Source organism: Penaeus vannamei, chromosome 31 (assembly GCF_042767895.1).
Source record: "Penaeus vannamei isolate JL-2024 chromosome 31, ASM4276789v1, whole genome shotgun sequence".
Taxonomy (NCBI): Eukaryota; Metazoa; Arthropoda; class Malacostraca; order Decapoda; family Penaeidae; genus Penaeus; species Penaeus vannamei.
The window spans coordinates 20,252,210-20,259,709 of record NC_091579.1 but is presented as its reverse complement, the minus strand read 5'-3'; the positions used below and the strand labels follow the sequence as shown (position 1 = coordinate 20,259,709).

General features: G+C 46.6%; 1 long non-coding RNA gene across 1 annotated transcript in view; it reads right to left on the bottom strand.

The window, feature by feature from the left end:
- LOC113817278 (uncharacterized) overlaps positions 1 to 2,771 on the bottom strand; it is a 3,140-nt gene extending 369 nt beyond the window's left edge. The window contains exon 1 of the long non-coding RNA XR_003476763.2: positions 1,358 to 2,771. This is a non-coding gene — a long non-coding RNA (uncharacterized lncRNA). The remainder of the gene's footprint in view (positions 1 to 1,357) is intronic.
- Between the last annotated feature and the right edge of the window lie 4,729 nt (positions 2,772 to 7,500).

Genomic DNA, 7,500 nt, shown 5'->3' with positions numbered 1-7,500 from the left:
GGAGGATTATGGCGCGAAAATGGATGCAGGTGTATGTCTAGTGCACTAAAGGGACTTAATTCGAAAAAAAGACATTCCCATATCTATTAGCAAGGTATACTGCATTAAAGAGAGATCGGAGACAAGTGTTCCTTAATGTGAACATGACTCGAGGTGCAAGCAGATCCATTCGTATATAAAAGATGCAACGTAAATGAAGCCTTGCTAATTTTCATAAAAAATGCGAGCTGCACACAAGCCCGGGGAGACGTGTTTTAGTATTCCGCTTCCAGACGAAAAGGTTAAACCAAAAGAATTCGTTCAACCTCGCCCAAGATCCGCATGTCTCCCCCCCCCCCTTACCCCCACCCCTCCCTCCCGCCTCTCTTTATCTAACAGACAGACGCGCGTAAAATGCTGTTCACATCCGCGTGAACAACTGAAGGCGAATACCGCATACGTTGTAAGTTCACTGGACAGGTGATTGCATTGTTACATAACAGAGTTTTGGGAAAAGGCGAAGAGGCTGGACAGGCCGGGCAGAGCCGTCAGCGGCGTTAAAAGCCTCAGGTGATGGTAAGTATTCGCTACAAATATTGCTAAGACGCAGTGAGCACAAGCGAAGCCTCAGGGGAGTGGCCGCTCAAGCAACTCAAAAACACGGATGTACCTCCTCTTATTTGGATAGCGAACGGCTGATAAATTAGACGGTTTCACTCACAGATGCGGACACCACGGATGAAGAGTCTCCGCGAAAAAACTCAAACTCATTTCGAAACGGGTTGCCGGCCACATGTTTTATTCACACGTTAATCCTATTTCTTATTTTTTTCCTTTTTTTGTAAATTGAACAGATCCTGTTGCTTATTCTGGATAAAAGATTATGCCAGTAAATATCAACTCACACGGGAGGATACAGGTTGATTCGGGTGGAAATTGTAAACACTGGATACGCAACTTTTTTCTCTTTGCAAGGGAAAAAATAGTCTAAGTTGGCAGTTCCCAAATTGTTGAAGTTAAAACGACTCAAGGCTTATCAGAAGTGAATGTTTTCAACGAACAAGTTTTTTGTTTTCACTCTTTATGGAAATTCGTATCGAAAGTAAAGTTCGCAGAAGTGACAACCGAGCCATTGATTCCCACGTCGGAAACACCTGGAGGCGCAAAGGCTCCACTTCTGTAGCTTGTTTCGAATCCCGCTGCTTGTGGTTCCTCCACAAAGGGCTTCACTGTACGCAGTCAATAGATGTGTTCCTGGTGAATGCATTATTAGCTCAATATACAAGACAATGTTTGATAGTCAAGAAAAAGTCAGTGTTAAAACCAGAGGCAGTGCTCGATCACTACCTCTTGCGGCGTTGAAGTCGCCAATACTCACGTCGACGGCGTCTTTCAGGTGTATCGCGCGCACTCACTGGCCGCCTCGTCTTTCTCTTTTGTAACTAGATAAAAGCACAGAAGTGCCTCGGCCGGACACTGATCCACACACCGCAGCAGAGGAGCGGCAGGCGGGTAAAGCTAAACTTAAGGGTTCCAACACAGGGCAGAAGACAGCACCAAGGCTCAACACACTATATAAGACGAAAAGACCGCGTGGCTGAGTCAGCAGAGGCTGACCTCGGACTCGGCAAGCAGTTCCGAGACAACCTTCCACCACCGCGCCACGCGACTGACTGACTGCTCACGGCGGTGACGCGAGGTTGAGAACAAACCAGTGGCGACCCACTTCCAACCCCTCCCTCCCCGCCCCCTCCCGCCCCTCCAACACACCCCTCCCCCTCGCCCCCATCCTCCTCCGTCTCCTCCTCCTCCTTACAGCCGTCTCCCGTGCCTAGCGACTCACTCCTCTTCCTCCACCTCCTTCTCCCTCCCTCCGCCTTCGAGTACCGGTCACTACACTCTCTTCTCGTTTCTCCGTCATGCACACGAGGAAATGGAAGCAGGCAGAGCAGGAGGTGTATGTGGGACGCCGCTGCTCTCACATACCGACTGAAGAAAGTTGCGAGAAAGTCAGCGAGACGGCCCACACAGCCGAGTCTCTGACCCACATACCAGCCAACCGAACTGCTCCATTTCACCTGCAGAACCAAGGAAAAGAAACTTGCCACGCTGAGGTGCATTTCACATTATCCTCAGGAATAATTAAGCACACCTTTCTTCCTGCTGCTCTTCACTCCCTCTCCCCCATCCTCTCCCTACCCCTTCCTCCGACTCACCATGACGTCGCGACGAAAGAGCAGGTAGGGACGGGGGGGGGGGGGAGCCTCACCGTTACCCACGAGGGACGTGAGCGATGTCAGCTGACACCACCGTCACTGACAACACCACTGCCATCGCAGCCGCCGCTGGGAAGTAGAACAAAGCGCCTGCGGGTTTCCCCTAATTAGACACGAGCACCTTTCTCTGTGCCCCTTCTGCGCGGCTCGAGCGATCCCTGCCTGACGCTGCATGACGCTGGTACGGCGCCGCGCCCAAGGAGTTTCGGTACAATTAACCCGGAAATGGGTTTTCTGGAGGGAGGAAAGGAGGGGGGGGGGAGAGGCGCGGGGGTCGCTCTCCTTCCCTGTCCGGCGATTTCGCCCTAAACACTCTATGGCTAATCCGCCTTCGGCTTTTCCTCGCTGGACGCCGAGGAAACTCGATTCCTCCACGGAGATCCGCGACGGCATGACCTGGAAGCAGACTGGGCCACGAGGCTCGGGGAAAAGTACTGACACATTTCTCACAATGGCTGGATACTTTCTTCTCCAAACAGGAATGTGCTAAAAATAAGAAATAAAAAGACCAGTAAATACCCGGATGCACACGCATTCAAAATAGACAGAAATAATAATAATGATGATAATAGAAACAATAATATATATATATATATATATATATATATATATATATATATATATATATATATATATATATATATATATATATATATATATATATATATACGTCTTAACAATATCTCTGGAAAAGGGAAGTGAGGAAAAACCAAGGAACGGCAATCGGCGCCAGGCAGCCACGGCAAGGGTTGTGCCGATGCGGCGGAAGGAGTGTGGCGCGAATGCTGTGGAGGAACTTGGGTAATTAAACGTAATGGAACAGCTGTGGTGGGGACAACCGTTATAGGTGGAGGTGACGGGGTTGGAAGGGGGGGGGGGGCAGGGGAAGGGGGAGAGGAAGAACTGGAGGAGGAGGGCAGGGGATATGGGGAAGGAGGAGTGGTCGCCCTGCCCTGCCCTCGATCATGACACAATAACTGACTTGTCTTGCCCGATGAGGCTCCGAGGTGTCTACTGCACTCATTCATCTGGAGGCCATTTGTATCGCTCACTGCCTCTGGTGCTCTCTCTCTCTCCGAGTTTAACCGATTTATTTTTATCAAGATTATTCGACGAGTGAGTAAACTAGTTTGTACTTTTTCAGGCGCTGGGAATTGGTAAAAGCTGTAAATGCAGAGAGTGATTGCAAAATAAAAAATATATACATTTGACAGTTACTTCATGAGAACTGGTTAAACAGGTACATAAATAAATTGTACATCTTACTAGTGAAGGATTACTAATCACATCTGGAAAAAGTTCCATATTCTTATCGCTAAGAAAAAAGAAACCAAATATCTGAAACCCATTAGAAATATAAATTCAAAGCGTTCATAGAATGAAAAAGAAAGAGAGAGAAAAGAGAAAAAGAGAGAAAGAGGGAGAAAAAAGAAAAATAAACAGTCGAACATGAAGATCCATACAAACGCTAGAGACAAGGTCGAAAACAGAGAGAAAGAAAAAGAGTAAGGAAGAGAAAGAGAGAAACGAGAAAAAGAATCAAAGGAAAGAGGAAGAAGAAATAGGAAGAGTGCCAAGGAGGAAGGAGGAGTAGAATGCCGAGGGACTTGACCGACAGGGACCAGGGATCAAGGGGGGGGGGGAGAAGGAGGTGGGGCCGGGGGGAGGGGAGGAGGGTCAGGGGAAGTGTGTCAGTGCCGACCTCGTGACCCACATCCCACTGCGACGAGGTTTCTCTTGGACCCAAACACCCTGCTGGACCTCCCGTGTGCCTTAGATTCTCCTTCTCTCTCTCTCTCTCTCTCTCTCTCTCTCTCTCTCTCTCTCTCTCTCTCTCTCTCTCTCTCTCTCTCTCTCTCTCTCTCTCTCTCTCTCTCTCTCTCTCTCTCTCTCTTGTCTCTGTCTCTTCTTTTCTCTCCTCTACTCTCTCTCTCTCTTGTTTCTATGTCTCTTCTTTTCTCTTCTCTACTCTATCTCTCTCTCTCTTGTCTATAAATCTCTTCTTTTCTCTTCTTTACTCTCTCGCTTTCTCGTACGTTCTCTCTCGTAATTTCTCTTATATCACTTCATTTACGTAGATCTTGCGTTTTTAAGAAATTCCCCCTCCCCTCTCACTCCCCCTTCTCTCTTGCATCTTGCTTTCACAACGAAATCTCGGTTGCATATCCGCCTAACGGGACGCGTAATCGAGATAAGCCTCCCTCATCAACAAATGTTATGTCATGCGTGTTGAATATTCACTCCATCGTCTCTTAGTGATAGAGATCTGCGGTTAGTCATTCTCGCCCGTGAGAATTTTCTTTTTGTAATATCATCTACTATGTTACCTTTCGTGATGGTCTAATGTAGAGGAAACAAAGCTTGTTCGGATACTCTATTAATATGGTTCAATACTTTTTAAATCTTACCGTCGGTTGTATTCATTACCATAATCAGCGTAACAGAACTTCCCGGTAGTGTGGAGTATGGGTCAGATATCAGGAAAATAGGCCAAGGCAATTACGAACACAGCTCAGGCAATTATCCAAGCACGGTCTTCATCTCCGCTCCCCCTAGTGATGTACCGTTCGCATTTCACCTTCCCTTTAAACCGTAAACGCACCACAACCACGCCATAAAACGCAGGGAATCTAAATCCCAAAACATTATAAGAGCACAATAAACCTGTAAGAAAACGCGAGAGAAAACAGGCGTAGCGCGTGAGGAAGGCGCCAGCGAGGACGAGGGCGGTGACCCTTGGGAACACAGGCTGTCACTTCCTTGTAAGACGTTTCACCCAATTATGATATCTCTCCGCCGCGTCCGAGGCGGCCGTGGCGGTCGACTCGGCTGGCTCGGCGTCGGCTTCGAAAGCTCTGTTTTGTGGGGCGTAAAGGCTTCGATATTCCGCTTCGCATCGGATCGTCTTCGCGCGGAAAATATCTCGTAATAACCGCCAGAACATCGGCCGAAAAGACATTCCAAACCTGTAAAAAAGGGGGAGGGGGAGGGGAGGGGGAGGGGGGAAATGGGGGAGGGGGGAAAACGATCGGAAGCCAAACCACTCGAGACAGTGAATCGCTCAAACCGAACAATCGCGATGGGCGGCGCGGGGGAGTGTAGGTCCAACACCAACACAAAGGAAGAGAGACGCCCGCGGTTTGTTGTGGGGAAACTCCTCCTCCCACGCCTCCACCTCCTTCTTTTCTTCCTCTTCCATATCTTCTTCTTCCTCCTCCTCCTCTTGCTCATACTGCTGCTGTTGCTTTTCTAATTCCTCCTCTTCCTCCTCCTTCCAATCCACCAACCTCTTAAAATACACCAGACTTTCTTTTCCTACATTGTAAGAGAGAAAACTTTTTTCTCTCTTTTTTTTTTTAGAAGCTTTCTCGCTTGTCCAGACATATGAAATCAGATGATATATATATATATACATACATGCATATGTGTATATGTGTATATATATATATATATATATATATATATATATATATATATATATATATATATATATATATATATATATATATTATATATATATTATATATATAAGTATATATATATATATAATATATATATATATATATATATATATATATATATATATATATATATATATATATATATATATATATATATATATATATATTTATTTATTTATTTATAAACACGCACAATATATAAACATAAAAAGCAGGAGAGCAAAGGCGCGAGAGAGCGCGAGCGGCGAGCGGGAGCCGAGAATGAGCTTTCGATGCGACACAGTTCGGCGTCGGTGCTGCTTGGTCGGGTCGCCACAATTAACAGGAAATGGGCGAAGGGCCGACCAGTTCGCGCCGTCACGCCCGCCGCTCTGAACCTGTTCGAGATGCTTCTAGAAGTCTTGTCGTTCCCGCGGTCTTAATGGCGCTTATGGTTATGTATTTACGCGTTCTTAAACCCGCGTCGTTCATCATCCCTTCAGCCAGCCGAATAGTTTCGTTTCATTTGTGAATTATAAAATGAACCTTTCTGTCGTATATCTTTATAAAAAATCTATACCTGGTTATTATCCATTTTTTCAGGTGTAACTTCAGAAACCGGGAAAATCCACTGGGACGGATAAATTCTTGCATCACCCGGCGGAGGCGAGAGGAGGGCGAGGAAGGGGTTGTCTGGGTTCGGTTGGATTCGCGTCCGGGACAAATTCGGAGGTTTAAATCTACCTGGCTGTCTCCCTCCCCTCCCCTTCGCTCTCTCTCTCTCTCTCTCTCTCTCTCTCTCTCTCTCTCTCTCTCTCTCTCTCTCTCTCTCTCTCTCTCTCTCTCTCTCTCTCTCTCTCTCTCTCTCTCTCTCTCATTTTTCAATATATCTATCGATCTACCTTCCTAAATATCTGTCGATCAATCCACCCACCTATCTAATTGTCTGTCGAGTCCCATTTGGCTATTTCGCTTTGGCAACAAGACACGTGGTCTTGAACACGAATAAAACACTCTTTGGATTTTAACTCAAGGAACAATAACTTTCACCTTATGTTTAGCGCATTTAAACGCAAACGTCCCTCCAAAAAAATATTGAGAAGAAAATAATCACCATTAAACATGATAATTGTTATAAAAAAAGTAAAGAACTAAAACAAACAGATGAAGAATAAAAAGTAACACCAGAGTTTAACAAAAGATCACGTATTATTCCGGTAACCTGTAAACGTAGCTCCTCTGTGTGCATGCATGTTCCCCCTTGACTGTGGGTACGCTGAGCGGCCGCCTGCTCTGGATGTGAGCAGCCGGAGAAGCAGCATTAACCTGGAGAGAACAAGGCCACGACCAGGCAGGTAGTGGGAAGGGAGGGCTGAAGGGGGGAGGGCAAGGGGGTCGATATACCTGCAAAAGGAGTGGATTGCAGCGCGGCTCTTGCTTAAACAACGTGGCTTAAGAGTGCGTTTGTTCCTGCAATAATTTCGGCAAGAATCGTGTTGGAATTTGTACCTCGTTGGTGCTTCGACGTTGAGTGATTAATGGACGGGCTGACGCACGTGTTTTCATCTCAAAAGGGTTGGGGAAGAAAGCTCAGGGGTCGGCCTCGCGGGTTGGGATCATGCCTTACGCCGCATCGATGTCACCGCCGAAGAGATATAATAACATTCAGTAGGTAAATAGAGACTCGGTCTGATCTGCGTTATGGGAAGGGGTTTCTGTTTAAATGGAACAAGATAAAAAGGGCGAGAGGATTAAAGGGAGAAATTTACGAAGAGCGGGGAAAGAAAGAAAGGGGGAGGGAATCG